A 19,583-nucleotide genomic window follows, 5' to 3' on the forward strand; every position below is an offset into this window, starting at 1 on the left:
GGGGGGGGGGGGTTATATGGAAGTTTCTTATACGGTGTGTGTTATGATTTCAGTAATTCTTTTTTTTGTTCTCTCTAAGAGATTTCTTTATCTTGAAATTTTAACAGCATCTCCATTAGCCAGCACTCACTTGCCGGGCTCGCATTTCACTGGCTTCTTTACCTAGTATCAAGTCATTAAGACTTGGGTATACACGATACCGATAACATTTGTTTTCCCACTTTCAGCGAGTAAAGAAACGTGGGTATTATTTTTGTAGGGTGGTACGCCGGGTTATCAATCATTCTTTATCTTATTATGGCGAAGGCGACGAAAATTTTGTCACGAGTTGGCCTGGTTTTTTTTTTCCTTTTTTTTTTTGACACCGTTGTCAAAGCTGTTCCTCCAAGAGACACGTGAGAAGTCACGCGATATCGAAATCACGTAACAAGTGAACCGAATGATAATAAATTGCAGAGAGTCGAACGGGCAGAATCGATCGGAACAGATGTAGAGGATCGATTAAAATTTTGATCGTCGTTGCTTGGTGTTTGGAGAATAACAAAAAACAAAAAAAAAGCATATAGCGACGTTCTCCAAAATTATCCGTAGAATCTCAAAATTCCCTAGAATCTCGCAGCTGACGTCAGACGGCCGTCACTCGAGCATTCGGGAAGCTGAGGAAACACACAAGTAGAAGTCCAGGAGCGGAGCTACGAACGAGAATGGGCGACTGAAGTTCGCATTACGAGATGTTTAGAATTTGGCCACCTTGTTGAAATGCTCCCCCCTCCGACCTCGGGAACTTACTATAGCATCGCACGCTTTACGTACGTACATATACTGCCTGCCTTGATGACGTCACGCGGAATTATACTTGTCGAGTGCGTAATTGCCGAGATTAATTATGTGCAAGATGAAATTCCAGGACGTCCAAGGGTTGAGAATTCGCAGTGGGTTTCCGCACTTGGAGTACAGACGAAATTTCCAGGTCGGGTCGGAGACGTGAAATTAGTCATAAATTTGAATCCCCCGCCAAATATTTGATTATTCGACAACATATCCCGTAGCCGTGAACATCGTCGCGGGACTTTACAGTCGATATGGGAATCGTCTCATTGAGAGGGTTACACTCGTGATAACGTGATAAGCCCCTATGGCTAGATGATCATGATAATGGTACTATAATGCATATGCTATATATATATATATATATATATATATATGGGGGTACGGGACAATTTGAACTTCCTGGCAACAATAAAATATTCCCATTCATCGAGACAATAACAGTCGACCAATGCGCGGGACTCGTGAATGACTCTGAAAATTTCTTGGAGGGTGGCTTTTTTTGTGGCAATAAAAAAAAAAGAGAGGGTAGCGATATGGGAAACTAAGGCAAGACAGAGCGTGGGCAGTGCGAAGCTTTGGCGTGCGTGAGTGTTTCCCGGATCTACTCTGGGCAGATACAGTCAAAGGATATAAGGGTTGAATATGAGGGTACGGGATAATCGTAAGGGATGACGGCGGAACGGGGGGATATCACAGTCGATGATTTCGCTTTGATACGATCCGGGATTGCGCTGGTTACGCGTTAAAGTGATTTCCGGAAGGGGTGTTTTCAATCCCCATTGCCGGTACGCGGCAGCCAGTACGCGAGGGACTGTGGGCTCATAAGGTGCGTACTGCTTTATATGTCGCTGCATGCCAGGGATATTTTTTGCGAACGGGCAAAATAATTATCGCGAAACTCCATTTGGCAATTATGATTTATTTGTTGCTTTGTAGGATTTGGAAAAGTGTATAAAAATTTTTTTGTTCGATGAACTTTTTTTCCTTTTTCCATCGCCCGCGTTATGTGTATATAAAGTCCTAGGGGAATCTCGTATTGTTTTGGTATAACGTGACGTCGGTATCGCAGTATGTGGAACGGCGGAAATAACATTTATTCGGCTATGTTATTTCCGCTCGTAAGAGGCAAAACTTTCTTGGCTTACATTGTGACGCGCGAAATACCCTGGGTTATAAACAGCTGGGAGTGCCTGGACGCGCGCATGCAGCTTCGCTCAAATTTCAAGGCACTAAAGTCCGAGTTTTGCACGATGCTTGGGACTGGTGCGTAATTCCGAAATTCCGCCACAGGTTATATCGCTTGTGTAAAGACGAAGTTGTGAAAGAAAAAAAAAAACAATTTTTTTTGTCTTCCGGCCACCTTTATTTCTCATGGCCGAGTGCTACGTGTACTTTCTTCGAGATCCTATGTAATTTCAAATCGCATTCGAGCACACGAATTACGTACAGTAAAGATACAGCTGATTTTCGTATTAGACACGAGAACTTTGCTGTATTCTCGTATGCGAGCAATAACGTTATTTTTATAATTTTGTCGAAATTACGTGAAAAGTGTTTTCGTAATTGCACAATTTCGAGACGAGAGCTTGGATTCGTTATTAAATCTGCTTGCTCGCATGGGATCAAATGAAATATGAAAGAAATTCGAGTACGAGTTCGTAACGTTTTCACAAAGTGTGAAAGAGGATGATGTTGCGTCGTTTGAAATATGAAAAATTGTAAAGGGGCTTGGGACTGTTTAAAAGAAGTCGAAAAAAAAAAAAAAAAGAATGTGTGGGTTTGACATCTTTTTTTGTCTCGTATCAATAACGCGTGTAAATCGAGGTGATTTTCGTGGTGGTAAGTACCCCCCCTTGCTCGATGCCACAAATTGCGGCTATTGGGGGCACGAGGGCGTCGTTTTGTCCGAAGGGCTTTGCTTTTTCTCGTTTCGGGTAAAAATGATATTATGGCGGGAACGAAATTGCAGTAAGCCCTCCGGGGGGCGGCGGGGGGTGTAACAGAGTCAAGAATGACCATCGAATTGGCGTCTTCGTCCACTCCCGGGCACGATGCGCCATTCTCGACGTGGCTTTAGGCAACTGCGAGACACGTCCGTCGTAGCAGCACTCGCCGTTAGCAAATTTGGGATTACGTCACCGTGCTCTCTCGTAAAAAAGTCGTTTAGCCGGAGGCCATTGGTCGTTCCTCTTCAGTCTAGTGGTAATAATTCACGCCCTAATGCGAGCCTAACCGCGAAGACACTAAGAGTGGAGACGGGGCCGAGCATTCTCATAACGTTTAGATAGACCGGGTAATCCTTCGTACATGGGAATCTTGGGAGTTACTGCAAACAGGGTATAAAATTTGTTTCGGATAAGGATAGGGGAGGAAGTTTTTGATAGACGTTTGATTTTACGGCCAAAGGATATATATATACGTTTTTGGACGGGATGTATTTGGTATCTTTATGATTGCAATAATTTACTATATTTTTGGATTTTAATTGGTATTTTTTTTTCCATGATTTTTTTTTTTCTTGATAAATTTCAAAGGGCTTTTTGCTGTGTGACTTGCGCCACGTTTTCACTGGTCGAATTAAGGAATGGACATTTTCAATGATAATAATAATAATAATGGGGCCTGACGTCGAGCGAGGACGTAAGTGATAAATTTCTGAAATGAAAAAACTTTGTTTCCCGCTCCTGCTCCGTTTCTTTTTATATCGCTTCTGGCAGTCCGGGAATATCATGGCTGAGTGGATGAAGCCCTATTCGTCCTACTGCCGCCAGGGTGCCCACCCTTCTCCTCCTTTTCTCTTTCCTCGAGGGCAGTTTGCTGCGCCAGGTCGTTAGAGGTTGCGCCTCTACTTGGGCACCACTTTTCTTTGAATAGATTGCCTCCCGTGCACGCTGCTGGCGCGAGGCACGATGGGTGCTAGGGGCGAAGGGCGGGGAGGGCAGGAGGGTATAGATGCCAGGGGGCAGAGACGAGAGTGGAAAAAAAGTCAAAAAATGTACAAAACCCGAAAATCTAACAAAACTAGAAAAGGAGACAAGTAGCTGCACCCGAGGTAAAAATATAATTTACTTCGAAAGGAAAAGCCTCCGAAAGGGTAGCTAACCCTTCCATTCATTTTACGTGCCTCGTACACTCCAGTGAAATTAGATAGAAATATTTTTACTTTTATCGGATACTCAAAAATATAAAAATCGAAAACTTACTCGTGTCAGGTCGTAACGAAGATTTTTTGTAGTATTTTTTTTACCCGGAGCCCCGGTACGAAAAAAAAAAAAAAAAAACGGTACGGAAAAGGGGTAATACCGAGCAGTGTGTACACAAGGTAAGAAATGTAAAGCGAAGGGGATTCAATGGGGAGTGAACGGATCGAATACTCGGTAATTTAATTTACGCAAACATCCGATCGGAATCGTTTGTTCTCGCGATTCGGTCGTCGGGGGTTGCCGATTAGGGGTTGGTGGCGCGCAGGTTCGATCGGTCGCTCGGTTGGTTGGCAGTCGGGCACGTTTGATTATTCTCTACCTTTTCTCAAGGCGCACGGACTGACGTCACTATTTACGTTCACCTTGCACAGGGACGCAAGCTGACAAAAATTTTTATTCATCCCGGCACCTCACTGGCTTCTCTCTTAGAACTTCATTCTTTCGCTCCTTCACGCCCCCGATTTCACTTATCCAAAAAATAGGGACACGAATCATCGAAGCTCATACACGCCCGATCACCCAATGACGCCTTTTATTCTCGTCTTACATTTACCCCTTTCGTTTGGCTCGGCATTGTTTTTTTTTCTTTTGGAGTAAAAAAAAATCAAGGAAAAATTGCACGAAACACGAATTAACCCAACTGTGCTTCCGATTGCGGCTGTTCCTTTCGGGATTTTTTCATCGCCGTTGATGAATAATTCAGAAGGTCTCACCCTGCCGTGATCTTTCTTACCTCAGCATCCCACTTGGTACTCTTTGGTTCTCCCTCTTACCCCTCTCTACGCCCTTCCGTCCAGTCCTTTCTTCCTCGTGGCTTCGTTCCTTCCTTCGTTCACTTTGCCATTTGCCTTCAATTCACCTTCCACTCCATTTCACCATCTGCCACCCTCTTACTCCTTACTCTTGTTAAATATACATTTCACCCCTTGGCTCTAGTTCACTCGAGTCCCTCACTATTTTCAAGGTCTCGTGCGTGCGAGACTGATACACGTGGTTCGTGCGTCGAACGCGAATTTACGTGGATATTCGATTTGGAAATTCGACCAATTGTAGATTTTGAATATTTCGATTTTTTGAACAAATATTATTTTTAGTCCGACTATCGACTCTTTGCTTTACTTCATCTTCACGTTTCCGTCAAAGGATACTTTTGTCGAGGATTCGGGGGGGGAGAGGAATATTTAATCTACGGGAAAGAATCGATTCGCCATTGTACAACTTCAATGACGTCCCAGTCGTGCCAGAAGTGTCCTCGCGGACCTCTTTTCGTCTGACATTTTTTATTCAACATTTATTCACTTTGAGGATCTTTGGGGAGCATTCTTTTTTTTCCCTATTTTCCCAGCACGATGTTCTCCCAATGCGAAAGCTCACCGACTACGTTCACATGAGTGTCACCCTGTTGCAAGAAGTTCGAGCTTTGCGATTCTGTCACGTCTTTATTTCCATTCAGCATTTAACGCACGAACGTCATACAAGGGAAAAAGAATCGAGTAAGATGTGATTTTGCGCTACACAAAATTGCGAGTGAAAGCTTTTCGTAAAGTCAAGATTGACAGGTGACGGAGAAGACATAAAAAAAAAAAGGTTAAAGATAACGAGATTAAAGATAACGAGAACTCCATTAAAGATAACGAGATTTTCACTCAAGAAATGTCATGAATTTGATTTTTATTTTTTACGAATTATATAGTGCCTTCGTTTGCCATCAATATTCAGACTCTACTTTCAGCTGACACACACAGGTGCTAAATTTACTCAGTGACACGTTTTCAAGGGATATTTTGATACCGATATTATTTCCTTATCTCATTTGCTTCGTTACACTCGTACATCCTGAATCCTCTCTAGGAGGCATTTATTTTGATATAACGAGAACCTGCTCTGGTTATATCGCGCAGAAGTGTGTGGACGTTATGGCGAGTGTACCGTATCCACAGTACGATGTTTAATGTACGTTGGCACGTATTGTAATAATAATTTGTCAGTGACGTCGTGCAGCGAAATGCCGGGTGCGGTTTAAGCACGTATACAGCCACTGAGGACAATGGGGGAAACGCCAGTAGTAGATAGAAACGTTGTTAAAGCGGTTTCCGTGTCTTCTGCCTGGCGCCATTACACTTCTCCCATTAATGAATCTTAGTTAAGTAAATAGGAAGTGCAATGTAATTTACTCTGAGAAAGCAACTGACGTGAAAACCGACGTCAGGTTGCCGTAACGATATTTGATTGCATCCTTCGTTATTACGGTTAGCCCTTGTGCGCGTGTATCGTTGTAACGAGCGAAGAAAGATTTTTGGCTTTCACATTGAATATTTGAATGCCTTCGAAATGGAATTACATTCTTGTTTATGGGTGTCTCACGGGTCCTGATACTGCTTCGACTTTATTGCAGCAAAGAAAAGTCAATATTCGTGTAACGGGTACATTGTAGAAAGATTCGCAGGGAAATGACGGTTTCGAAATATTCAAAGAAGCTCAGGGGGGTTTCGATATGGCCTATAAATTCGTCCGTACGTAAAAAGAATGTCGGTACGTAAAAAAAAAAAAAGAGGAAAAAAATTCTCTTTCACCTATATCGTCACTTTTCTTTCCGAACCCAGTGGAGATAGATTTTTTATTTTTCTTTGTACAGTAACGCACAGGTTCCTTAGTCGGTGTCAAGTGCCCCAGTGTCTTTTTCAAGAAGGGGTAAATTCTCCGACCTTTTTGGAAATTAGTATCGATCGATGGATTAGATTTTTTAAACATTTTTTTTGCGATTTAAAAAATTTTTTAATTGCCCAATTCTCGTTCTTGTTATGCCTGCGTAATTCAACGCTGCACGAAGATAAGGTAAAGTTACGAGTACACGGTCGTCCTAAGATCGTTTGATCTGGTCCGAGATCTGGTTAATTGAATCCGGAAGACAAGGCGTACGTATTGAGGGACATTAACAGAGACCCTCTTCCAATGGTCCACAGAACGAGTCGTGGACTATTTCGCCTCGGAGATAACGCGAAGGCAGAAACCAACAGCAATTAAGAACCCTCGGCTGCTATCGGTTCGCTAGCGACCCTCCCTGGTATCTGGTAGTAATAACAGAAGGGTAACGGAGTAAATTTTTCAGACAGCCACCACTCTTGGTCCACGAAAAAAAAAAATAATTCAGTTCAACATTCCCCCTCCCCCCCCTCTTTCCGAAGTAAATTCACGCCGATGTCCATTAAATCGTCAAGGGAGATTTCTCCGAGCGTATCCGAAATTCGTGTTGAATTCTTTCACGTAATTTTTTTTTTCTTTTCCCCATTGAATTTTACTCGCTCTCGTTTACCTATTTTGGCATGCAAAGAGCACGGGAGCTAGCATTCCTTAGTCGACTGAAGATCAACCCCCTGGCGATGGCAGCCAGAATCCCCGACATCCACCCACCCATAACCCACCCCCTAAACGTATCATTGAGTATTTTCTTTCGACCTTCCATCCACTATATATTCCCTTCCCCTTTTCCCGTCATTTACTCCCCAAGCTTTCCGCCCTCTTATTATCCATTCAAGTAGACCCTGGCTCCCCTATTTCACCAGCCCCCTCCCGACCCCCCTCTCCCCGCTCAACCACCCAACCAAACTCCAACCCCCTCATCTAGCTCCCTACTTCCGCGCAGCTTTGCCCATAGCTCGGTAATACTCGATATCCACCCTCTCTTCCTCCGTCGGCACAGTTCATCCCCCCATAATCCCGGTACTTCCGATCCCAATCGAAATACGCAAACGAAATCTTAATATCGTCCCGCTACTCGAAAAAGCGTGTACATAAATAATTCAGCATGCGAACTGGTGCCGGGTGGGGGCGGTATTTCCCATGCAAATTAGCAAAAGGGTAGGACAATTTGCATTTTGGAAAATCAGTCTGCACGAAAGGGAGGCCGGATAGTAGGTATCTACCTTATCGACCCTGCATACCAGCCGTCTGACCTTCGTAACACTAAGAAGGACCGTGATGGGCAAATGACGATCGCATTGAAATTTCATTGATTTTTGTGACGTAACGTTCCATCCTCTCACCCTCCTCCCCGACCCCATCCCCCTTCGTCCTTCCCCTAGGGAGGTTAAGGGCTGTACCTTTATACCTTTTTCCTTTACCTTCCACTTTACTTCGGCATTCTACGATCTCTATGAGTATGTCGTCACGTTCGCCAGTCGCAAGAGTTAGCGGTAAAACGTCAAGTGCCTTTTGCTTGGGTTTCCTATTGTTTTGATCCTTTGCGTTACGTCTACCTTTATACGTTGGGATATGAACCTTTTTCACCTTTTCAGCCATAAGCCCTTTGGACATACCTATGCATAGTAGATGCGTATAGTCCATTTCCGAGATCAAATTTGGAAAAAAAAAGTGTTACCACCTTCTCCACGCTGAATGACGCGATCGCGAATCGGGCAACGCGTATCGAAGTTTGTATTGAGGGCTGATTTAATTTTTTATAGGAATTGGAAAACCTGAGGTATCCGGCGGCCAATGACTCTCAAGCGTTTTTAAGTTAAACTTCTTATCGCGCAACTACACAGCGAGATAATGGCGAGGAGAATATTACTTTGCCAAGTTTATCCAAATCTTCGTATTACGTCCGCGTTACCGTCGAACTTAAAATATTTTCAATGGATCAAAAGATATTAACGAGCCACCTCGATGAACTTTACCTAATTAATTTTTTAAGACAATCTCACCGGATAGAAGACGCTGCGGTTTTTGATTCGAGATAGAAACTTATTGATCTTATATATATATATATATATATATAAAATAATCGGCTACAGCGAAAACCGCATTGATTATGAAAAGTTTCAGCGGCTGTTACAGTCGAGATATTATTGCAGCCGGTCGGGCCTGTTATTAACTTCGATATTAACGGGAATATCGAAAATAATTTAATAAAGCCCTCGTCAGACTAAAACGGTTGATTTGAATTGCGAAATGCTCGAGTTCGATTTGTAAAAAAGCTCGGAAGCCTGCGCGGTAGAACGAACGTCGAGGGAATAAGTAAAGAGGAGCCCTGTCCTTCGGCCAAATAACTTGGATCGGACGTTGAGGTTAGTTTAAATATTATTTATTGAGAAAAAAAAAGAAAAAATGAAAATTTTCTTTCTCAAGACCATCGAAGCCACGAGAGTTTGAAATTTCTTCCGTTCTACGACTCGAACTTTGCCTTGGCGCTTCTATACTTTATAGACAATAATACTATCTATACCCACCTTCCAGAACTTTACGGTTAACTCGGCGCATTTCGACTTTGAGACTTTAACTCGGGACCGAATGCGGTTCCTTAACACCTACGAGGAGTCGGTTGAATTGTTCTCAAAACTTTGTGAAATGACCGAGTTCCGATTTTCTAGCGGCTAACGGGCAAGAGGAGCAATCGGAGTTATCCGGGTTAAGAATGGACTATGGGGCTGCCGGTCAAAGTCGTAAGAAAAGTCAGGAACGTGGGGTAGACGGAGCATAGGACTCGTAATAGTGAGGTTAGGTACCGGTAACGTCGCTTCTTGAGTTTTAGTACGAGAAGACGAAGTGGAAGGTACGAGGGACGAATCCGGTGGGCAATCTCCGTATTCACTTAAAAATGAATTCTCTTTCTTTGCCGGGTTTCGTTTCTTGGGTGAAAGGGGAAAAAAAGAAAAGAAAAGAGGTCGCCACCTCCTTCCCGTGGCGAAGAATTAAACGACAGCGCCCGAAGACTCTGGTGACACGGGGACTCTCGCTTTAACGGCAACTCTGTCTTTCCTGTCTGACTTAAACTTTTCACTGTTACGTAATGCGCCAAATTTACGTAACACGCCTTTAAAGCGTACTAACTTTGCATCTGGATAACTCTTGCGTTGCGTAAGGGACTTTTAAAATGCCAGAGAGAACCCATGCGCCTCGAACTGTGTTATAAGTTGGACGAGCAGCAAACGGGAGGACTAAACGTGCTTTTTCTTTTTTCAAAACGGTGCCCAAACGTACCGGAAGTGCTCGGAGAAGGAGCCAGGTAAAAATTATGATGATCGAAGACCTTTCGTAACGGGACGAAAATTGGGATTAACTTTGAAAATTTTTAAGCATACACCGTACCACGTGTCATCGGATACTTTTACGTGTGTTCGAGGAAAGCAAGAAAAATAAGTTTTTTAAGGAAATTTCGTTATTTAAGTAACGTCCTCTTTTATCGAGTAGACACGGACGGCGCTACAGGGTGAATCAAATTTAGGAACTCAAGTCAGCCGGTACTTGCCCGTTTCGCGATAGAGTCGGGAAGAAGAAAAAAAGTAAAAGAAAAAAAGTACAAGAACTCGAATCAACTATCGATCCCTGGACGTTCAATTTGAGCTTCATTGAGTTTCGCGAAGTGTCCTGAGAAAACGAAGAGGCACCCTGGCTCTCCACGTTGTTCCGCGTTAGTATTTCTAGCTACCATCGATAGTCTGATCCAGCGGGTACACACGAGTTCGGAGAACTGGTTTGGTTCGTGTGATAACGGGTGTAAAAAAAAAAGAAGGAACAAAGTGGCTAACGAAAATTTCACTATTTACTTACGAAGAACAGAGATTCGACATTGAAGTCTCTTTTCCTGCTAAATTATCCGAGGAAGACTTTGTCTCGTTTCCCTGCGAAAAGTGGCTGCTGCCACGTACGTATAAGGTAGCGGGATGTGGGAAGTGGAATTCGAGTCTACGAAAGTTTTGGCAAGGAAAGAGAGAGAGAGAGAGAGGGGGGGGGGGATAAGTAGACTCAAGAAAAAGATGGCGAAGATCGATAGAATCTTCTCGAGTACAATAGCCGAGGACCGGCGAGTGCGTGAGATCGTATGAAAGCACAATGAGCCGTAGAGGAGCCATTAAGCTCCGCCGTGGAAACATTCTGTTCTGGTATAAGGGAATGAAAATGCGATTGAGAGGAATCACGATTTGGACAATGATTTTGAATGGGCTTGAATTAGGTCTAAAAGTAAAATGGCAATTCTTGCGATCAGGATTAAAATTATCGTGTAATTAGACCGAGTCCGTGTTCCTCCTATGTGCTCTTCGATTTCGCGATTCTTAATGGAGATAAGTATATATATGGTCTTATCAGCGCTCCAGGGTAAGTCGAACCAGCCACTTGCTAAATATAGTATAGTCATTACTGTAAGGGAAGTCGCATTAAAGCAGAGTGGTGATTAATTTTACGCTTTTATCGAGAAAGACTGGGAGTTAGTACGTAGGTACTATATAGACGCGGGTGTAATTAGTCTTGCATGACGATGAACTGGACGTACGGTGTCGGAAATATTTTTTTTAACACTTTTTGGTGAAAACTAAAAATTTATAAAATAGGTAAAAGATTTCACAAAAGATTTCCTCGAACAAAGCCAAACTGAAATTGTTTTCTGCCAAATTCTTTCGAGCGCTTCCGGCTATTTGGCCGAATGGGAATTATGCGGGAGGATGGAAGCCAAAGACTCTTTCGATTTGCCGCCTCTTAGCGAGACCGTTCCTTCCTGATGACGTCATAATGCAATGTAGAAAATTCCCCTTAATGTATATATATATATATATATACATGTATAATATCGAATGAAAGAAAGACCATTAATTACAGAGTATTGCCAACGTCCGACAACTTTTACCCTGGATATTAAAACGTCCTTTTAAACGTGCAGCGCCACTAGCGGCAAAAGCATAAAGCCCCCCCGTAGCGTATCTGTCCCATAGAATCGACTGGAGTGAAACTGCAGTGCATTTACGTCGCATGCGAAATCGTCGTGCAAAATTATTTACATACGGACAAACATGATTTATTACTCCGTTCGTAAATTGCACCCCTTGGAAAAACTACCCTCCCGCGACGATGATTATCCCAGAAAGTTAGCATCTGGCCACGGGAAGTCATAGATGAAAAGTAAAATAAAAATTATATTATTTACGACGCTTCGGTATACAGGGGTGCCAATAGCCACACCTTACACACCTGGTACCCCAGGCACGTATCCATTGTAATGCCAATTGCATAATTAATTTTCTTTATCAAGAAATTCCAAGTGCACTCCCTCAGCGGGTTAATTGCTTTCACGAGTGTCAGCGTCACGTCGATATAAGCGTAAATGCAGCTAGTAACGTCCGTTTAATTATTCATCTCGCGGAATGATTAATTACGGGCGACACGACCGCTCCGCGTAGCCTGTCGACACTGACATTGAAATTACACTCGTATTTCATTGGGGCTGCCTGCTTGGCTTCCCTGCCCGACAGAAACCTCCTGTAAGCTACATATGTATTTAGACATCTGGATAACGTGCCGACGTCCACTTAACGTGCGTGCACCTAGCCAGGTATGTACATACATAGTCACGTAGTTACCATGTACCTACCATAACTAGATACATGGGTTACAAGTCGAGTAGGTTGCTTTACGATGTTTTTCGTATTTTCCATACACAGTGTATGAGAGAGAGGGACAGTGAACGGACCATACATAGATTCTTGTACCGAGTGTTCGTCATCGTTCACGTGATGAAAAACTGTCGAAAAAAAAGAAAAAAAAAAATGTGGAGGTAAAAAAAAGTCCGAAAATAAATAAGTCACTCCTACAACGGCGAAACTACGCTACTTTAATATTTACTGCGAATGTTTTTTCTCCCATGGCAAAAGTTCCCTATACACGCGACGGTGCTCTAGTAATTTTCTATCCCGTATAAAGCGCCGTTTTCCGGGATCCTCTCGAGGGGATCTAGGGATTTTTTTCGAGACCCCATTTCCTTGACGCTATTATTCCCACCTATCACGGCTATACCCTGTGTACGATTTCGGTTTTATTAGCAACACGTTAATCCACCGATGCTTCGATCGTCAATTTGGACGAAACGAAGTTAACCGTAATAGTATATAGAAGGGTTGGTATATATCTGGATAAGGGTGGGAGAGGATAATCAATTTGTGGATTGACGTAGAAATCATTTATAGAAGTCAGCTAACGGTGCCCCGTAAATACGGCACTGCCTTGCGGTACTGGATCTTGACGTTGAAATGATGTCTGTTACCGAGTTAGACTATAGAGGGTTGAGGGATGGTATAAGGGTATTTTAAAGGGTTGCCAGGGATGGGAGTAGGGGTGGCACGCGCCGAAGTAATCGCTCAAGAGCGCAAGCTGATCCTTTCCTCCCTTGTTTTCCCCTACTTCTCTTACCCTACTGCCACTCCCCTCCTTATCGCCCTCTTTACCCCCCCCCCACTCTCTCTCTCTCTACCCTTAAGTTTATGCTACACCCTTATTCCATCTCATATACCACTTTGCTGACTGCCCTACATGCCGACTTCAGTATCATGATAATACGTTACTTAGCTATAGGCTTTAGCCCTCTCTATTTGCTTATGTATACGGACCCTCGTCTCAGTTAAGCGACGTCTTTCCTTTATCGTCCAAGATTCATCACGTGGCACTGATTTCCTTTGATCTTCTTCCCTTATCGGCATTCCTTGTCACTATCCTTTCTGACTGGCAAGGTAAGTCTTCTTTATAAATATATTGACGCTATTTCACACAACCAGGACTTTAGGATACTTTCTCGTCTGGGCACTGGTGACCCAATACGTGTGTTTTTCGTAATTTTTTATGTTTTAGAAATTAAAAGATATTTATCGAAAATGTATTTATGATCTTTATTAAATTCTTCGGCAGGCTGTTTTTTGTAATAATTTATTTTACCCTCCTTATCGCTTAGGCTTTAACGCACGTGACGATACAGTTGTTCTGTCTGATAGTCTGTGATGAGAAATTTTTGAATAAAAAATATTATTTTTTGAATGGAGGTTGAATTTTTTTTTAACTCGATCAGAGCGGAAACTTTAGGCTTACGTGAGTATGTGCGTGTATGCGTATGTATATATGTTTTCTATGACGTAATTCAGAAGTCTCGCCACGAAACGCTATATATGCTCGTACACGTAAAATTTATCTAACGTCGGGGGTGCACTTCTTATATATGTCTGGTGCCGGGGTTAAATTTCACGTGTTAACCGACGGGTCTCGAGGGTTAAATTTGTTGAAGCACCCCACGGCAATAAAATTTCAGCTACGACCCTTCCGCCTTGGCAAGCATGTCGGTGGGAATGGTAATTTTTTAAAAATTCTTCACGCACGAGTTGTCCCTTTTTGAAAATGCTGAAGAACGAGAGAGTCCTCGTGGCGATTAAAAATCGGAGGATGAACAAAAACTTTTGAAATTCCGCGGTCAACCCTTCCGGTGTCCAGTAACAATATCTCCTTTCGTCTGAAACCACGACGCGTCACGGCTGTTTCAGGTATTTTTCTAATTGCCCAAAAGCCACAGTGCAGACGGAGACTCGGAGAAAATAATATATTGTCATCTCTGTCTAGAAAGTTTTCTTTCGGTGATCAAGCCTTGTTTTTTTTTGGTTTCTTTGCTCTCTTGGTTTTTTTTCTGGAAAGGAGAAAAACATATGGGAATCAAATTTATCTTGTTTGATACGATCGACAAATATTGTAAAGGCGCCTTGAGCTTTCTTACTGTACCAAAGTGTGTGTGTGTGTGTGTATTTTTGGTATTTGCGAAGCTCTCTTATTTACGCGACGCACTAAAAACGTCAAGAAGATTCGCGAGATCTTTGCCAATACTTTAACGCGAATTTAATGCTCCTCTTAAAAGTAGATACCTAAACGCTGTCTTGGCGAAGATCGAAAATAATGGTTGAACCACGGCAGAGTCCACTGGTTTTCCTTTCGGCGGTATCGGAGGAGGATATACCCATTGTAATTCTGGGAAAGTCTCTGGAGTATCCAGGATCTCTTATCTTGTTAGAACTGATATTGCGGGAAGCACAGTGGGTCTCGATCCGTTAGCGCCATATGGCCTAAATGAAAAGTACGCTGGGATATCAGAAGATATTTTTCTACCTCTAAGCACTGCCAGACCTTACGCGGCTAAGATTTTTTTTGGCGGGAACGGTATTAAAAATAAATTTATTAAAAGAAAAAGAGAAAATGGCGTTACAGTTTCTTTGTATACACTTTTCATATATACAAATGTTTTTTTTATTAACATTATTTAGTCGGTATGTGTATGTCGAAGGCTAAACACGAAGGGTTCACTGTGAGAATGTGCTACGCTGCTAATTCAAGGCAATTGGTTGTATTTTGGAATAATATATTAACTTCGCAAAGCAAAGTCACATATTAAGGAATTTCAGGCTGATGCGAAAATAAGCTTGAGGGATGTTTGGTGTGTACTATATTTTGTGCTTTCAGCATCGCGCCACGGCAGAGGCACAAATCTCCTGTCGCCGCCACAGCCTCTGCTGGTGTTAACCGAGGACATGGCCAACTACCTGTACACTGTGGGATTTCGTAGGATTTGAACAAATTGTTTCTACCAACTTACCTGGCTTAGTTGCCGTCTTATTTAATGCCTGGAGAGGATTAATGCGAGTTTATCGAATATGTTTATATAAGTTTTGTAATCATGATCAGGTCTTAATAAATATCTTTAAGATTAATTAACTGATATTATCCATTCAAAATTGATTATCGTATTATTAATAACCCTATACAGAGTGGTCCGATTGTTTACCTTCGGTAAAAAAGGGATCATAGCGATAATTTTTCAACGCGATTTACTTCTCAGTAGATCGTGTAACGATCTTATGTACTGGGTAAGTAGGGTTGAAAGAAACCAGGATCGGAAAATTGCGACAAGGACGGAGGTCACATCCCTCATCTTGGTTAGAGGAAGACAGACACTAGGATCCATGATAGGGAATAATATTGTCAGGTAATGCAGGTAAGTAAAAATTACGTCAGGGGGCGTGGAAAATAAAGTAGCCCAAAAAATTGCATTTTCGCGGGACGCATTTTTGTTAGTTCCGAAAAATTCCGCCAGATGGCGCTGTACGGCACTTTTGTAGTTCCGGAAAATTCCGTTAGGGGGCGTGGAAAATAAAGTAGCCCAAAAAATTGCATTTTCGCGGGAAGCATTTTTGTTAGTTCCGGAAAATTCCGCCAGATGGCGCTGTACGGCACTTTTGTAGTTCCGGAAAATTCCGTTAGGGGGCGTGGAAAATAAAGTAGCCCAAAAAATTGCATTTTCGCGGGAAGCATTTTTGTTAGTTCCGGAAAATTCCGCCAGATGGCGCTGTACGGCACTTTTGTAGTTCCGGAAAATTCCGTTAGGGGGCGTGGAAAATAAAGTAGCCCAAAAAATTGCATTTTCGCGGGAAGCATTTTTGTTAGTTCCGGAAAATTCCGCCAGATGGCGCTGTACGGCACTTTTGTAGTTCCGGAAAATTCCGTTAGGGGGCGTGGAAAATAAAGTAGCCCAAAAAATTGCATTTTCGCGGGAAGCATTTTTGTTAGTTCCGGAAAATTCCGCCAGATGGCGCTGTACGGCACTTTTGTAGTTCCGGAAAATTCCGTTAGGGGGCGTGGAAAATAAAGTAGCCCAAAAAATTGCATTTTCGCGGGAAGCATTTTTGTTAGTTCCGGAAAATTCCGCCAGATGGCGCTGTACGGCACTTTTGTAGTTCCGGAAAATTCCGTTAGGGGGCGTGGAAAATAAAGTAGCCCAAAAAATTGCATTTTCGCGGGAAGCATTTTTGTTAGTTCCGGAAAATTCCGCCAGATGGCGCTGTACGGCACTTTTGTAGTTCCGGAAAATTCCGTTAGGGGGCGTGGAAAATAAAGTAGCCCAAAAAATTGCATTTTCGCGGGAAGCATTTTTGTTAGTTCCGGAAAATTCCGCCAGATGGCGCTGTACGGCACTTTTGTAGTTCCGGAAAATTCCGTTAGGGGGCGTGGAAAGCTAAGTAGCCCCTAAAATTGCATTTTCGCGGGAAGCATCTTTTTTAGTTCCGGAAAATTCCGCCAGGTGGCGCTGTGAAACACCCTTTAAATGAATTTTTTTCTTTAACTTACCTTATGAACCACACATTGCTGGGGACTCGTTCGAAAGTTCATGACCGTAGGCCTGAAGGCTAAGGAAGTTGAAGTCCCCCGTCGAGGAGGAAAAGAGAAGTACCGGAGGTGCGGAACGGATCCAAGGCAAAAGGAAGATGAGAAGGAGGTAAAAAGGAAATTACATATAGAAGGACTAAGCAGACTAAAATCTCGGCATAAAGTCCTTGGTTCGATAATTTATTATAATTATTACATTATTGTTATACTAAACAAAGAAAAACAAGTAACAAAGTTCAGTCGATTTAATTAATTCTAGTCTAGGCTTCACAGGACCCCCTTAACCTCCATGTCAACGCACAACCCCTCCCGTCCCTGTTGCAGCATTGCACACCGGGGAAATACAAAAGCGAGGTTAACGATTTTCAACGTCATATTCATATAGATGCCTCATGGGCTGGAAAATCCTAGCGAAAGTTCAACATTCGTCCTCCCACGGGAATCAGCATGGCGAACGCTTGTGACCATTATGCGGATCCGATATCCCGACAATGCGCCGTCCAGTATTTTTCTCAAGCGAGTGATCGATAATGCCTGCCAATTTTCAAAGCTTTGAATTTCGATATTCCCCTGAATTTAGTTTCAAGGGATGATACTGTACTTACGTCTTGAAGACAACTCGCCGATTTGCCATACACCTTAGAGATGTCGTTCACGCGTGATGCAGCAGCCAACTGGTCGTTCGACGTTCTTTGAGGGTTGATTCATCCCCTTTAATTCGTCTCCAAAGACGCCTGCTGTCTACCGTGCTATCACGTAACAATTTTGTACATGGCAAATATATATAGTCAAGGTGGGAAGAAAAGATGAAGAAAAAAAAGGACAGTGGAGTTTGACATCAAGGTGGCGGATAGGAGGTGTATCCAGTACTTCCGGAGGATGTCGTTCAGCGGTGTTGAAAGTGGTTTTCCGCGAAGATATTTTTCTTGGGAAAATATTGACAAAGCCAAGAGTTCACTCTGAGGATTATACACGTGCCTTTGAAATCGTAAGGGTAGTGACTGTTGGTGTTGATGATTTTTTTTTTCTGCAAAATTTTCCCGACGTTACACTCGTACCTATCCGAATAGATTTTCAGATAGAAAATCGCGTAGCGGTTGCTCACTGGACCCGACGCTATCATTATTTCGCACAAAAGACACTTGAGCGCAAAGAGGATTTTCAAATAATAGAGATTTCATTTTCTGTGTACAGCCAGGGTTGTATCGATACTGCAAGCTCATCGTTTTAAATTAAATTGCAGCTTCATCTGACAACGGCAGAGCTGAGAGAAAACAAGGGACTCAAACGCGGCCGATATAAATTCCCAATAATATAAGTAATACCCGGAGAATCCTGCGGAGACCCAATAAAATTGTGCTTACTCTAGGAATCTGGACGTGCGAATAATTCGCTCCTGCCGGATACAAATGAAGTATAGGAAATGGAATTAATCAGTGTCCCGTGCCTGTGAATTGGAATAACGTTACGTTACTTGGACTATCTGAAAACTGTCTATATAGACGTACGTGTATGCACGACAGAGTAAAGATATGAGAGGTGCATCAAAATTGAGGAAATCATGTGAATTTAACAATTATTGATTTTATAATAAATTAAAAATCTGCGGCATCCTTTTGATCCACCTTGATAGGCTGATCCAAGTCAGGAACCCCTCACAGATTTAATTAGCTACCTTATCTGTCTTCTACGGTGGAGATAGGCCCTGACCAGCACGGTTGATCCATGGTGACAGGTGGTGGCTGACATCTAAAATCTGTTCGAAACAAAATAATGATAAATGATTAAAAAAACAATACAAATATAAAATTCCTGATGAATCGCGTAATCAAGAAAAACATATTTTTTAATTATATTTCATTAAAAACGGATTGCTGAAAAGAAATTAAATTTTTTCTATTAAATACATCAGTCTACAGTGCCAGATATTTTTGTGAAAAAAAGGTGATAAAATCTTTTCGTCCCCACCGAACTTTCCATGGGACCGATTAAAGCCGCTGCGAACGCACCTTTTTGCGTAAGGACCTTTTCTCCCCGGTATAAAAAGAATCTGCGTGCGCTCTGGCACGTGGCCAGAACGACACCTTGAAACATTGATCGATCTACACACGCGGCAGACCGTCGTCCATTGTGGTGGCTTTACGTTCTCATAAAGCTCCATTGTTTAGCTGAGCCTGCATTTCTAAATCTCTATTGTCATGCTGAATACTGAATACAATCGCCACGCGCTGAAAGCGGGTAGGCTGCGTCCGTTAAGCCAGCGCAGGATCGAATGACGGACACCGACGCCGAGCGTCGTTTCAACTAAATACGACGAGTGGACGAGGACTTTGAAATCAGCCAAATAATTCAAAACTAAATAATCCAGGTGTTACTGTGCTGGAAAAAAAAAAAGAAATTTTTTTTAGGGCTTTAAAAAAATTAGGCTGGATCCTCGATGACTATAGACAAGCAGCCCTCGATAAGGCCCCGTTTAAGTGCCGGGATAACATGAGGAATCGTTGGTATCCTATGGAACTGAAACTACTTTCTTTTGAGGGGCGGGAAGGGCGGGATGACCAACAGGCGCATTTTTCACTTCGATATTAAAAC

The 19,583-nt window shown here is 42.6% G+C and overlaps 1 protein-coding gene and 1 long non-coding RNA gene across 24 annotated transcripts in view; one reads left to right on the forward strand and one right to left on the reverse strand.

The window, feature by feature from the left end:
• Window positions 1-19,583, forward strand: part of LOC107271854 (suppressor of lurcher protein 1) — a 207,028-nt gene that overhangs the window by 74,674 nt on the left and 112,771 nt on the right. The gene's annotated exons all lie outside the window — the stretch shown is intronic.
• LOC107271857 overlaps window positions 17,145-19,583 on the reverse strand; it is a 68,151-nt gene continuing 65,712 nt past the window's right edge. For 3 of the 6 annotated variants that reach the window (XR_003060997.1, XR_003060998.1, XR_003061001.1), the window contains 3 exons: window positions 18,667-18,747; window positions 17,597-17,740; window positions 17,145-17,525 (listed from right to left, as the gene is read on the reverse strand). This is a non-coding gene — a long non-coding RNA (uncharacterized LOC107271857). Of the gene's footprint in view, window positions 17,526-17,596; window positions 18,748-19,583 lie in introns of all 6 variants that reach the window. The other 3 variants (XR_003061000.1, XR_003060996.1, XR_003060999.1) reach the window with 1 other exon arrangement.

Source organism: Cephus cinctus, unplaced genomic scaffold (assembly GCF_000341935.2).
Source record: "Cephus cinctus unplaced genomic scaffold, Ccin1 Ccin1_scaffold1043, whole genome shotgun sequence".
Lineage (NCBI taxonomy): Eukaryota > Metazoa > Arthropoda > Insecta > Hymenoptera > Cephidae > Cephus > Cephus cinctus.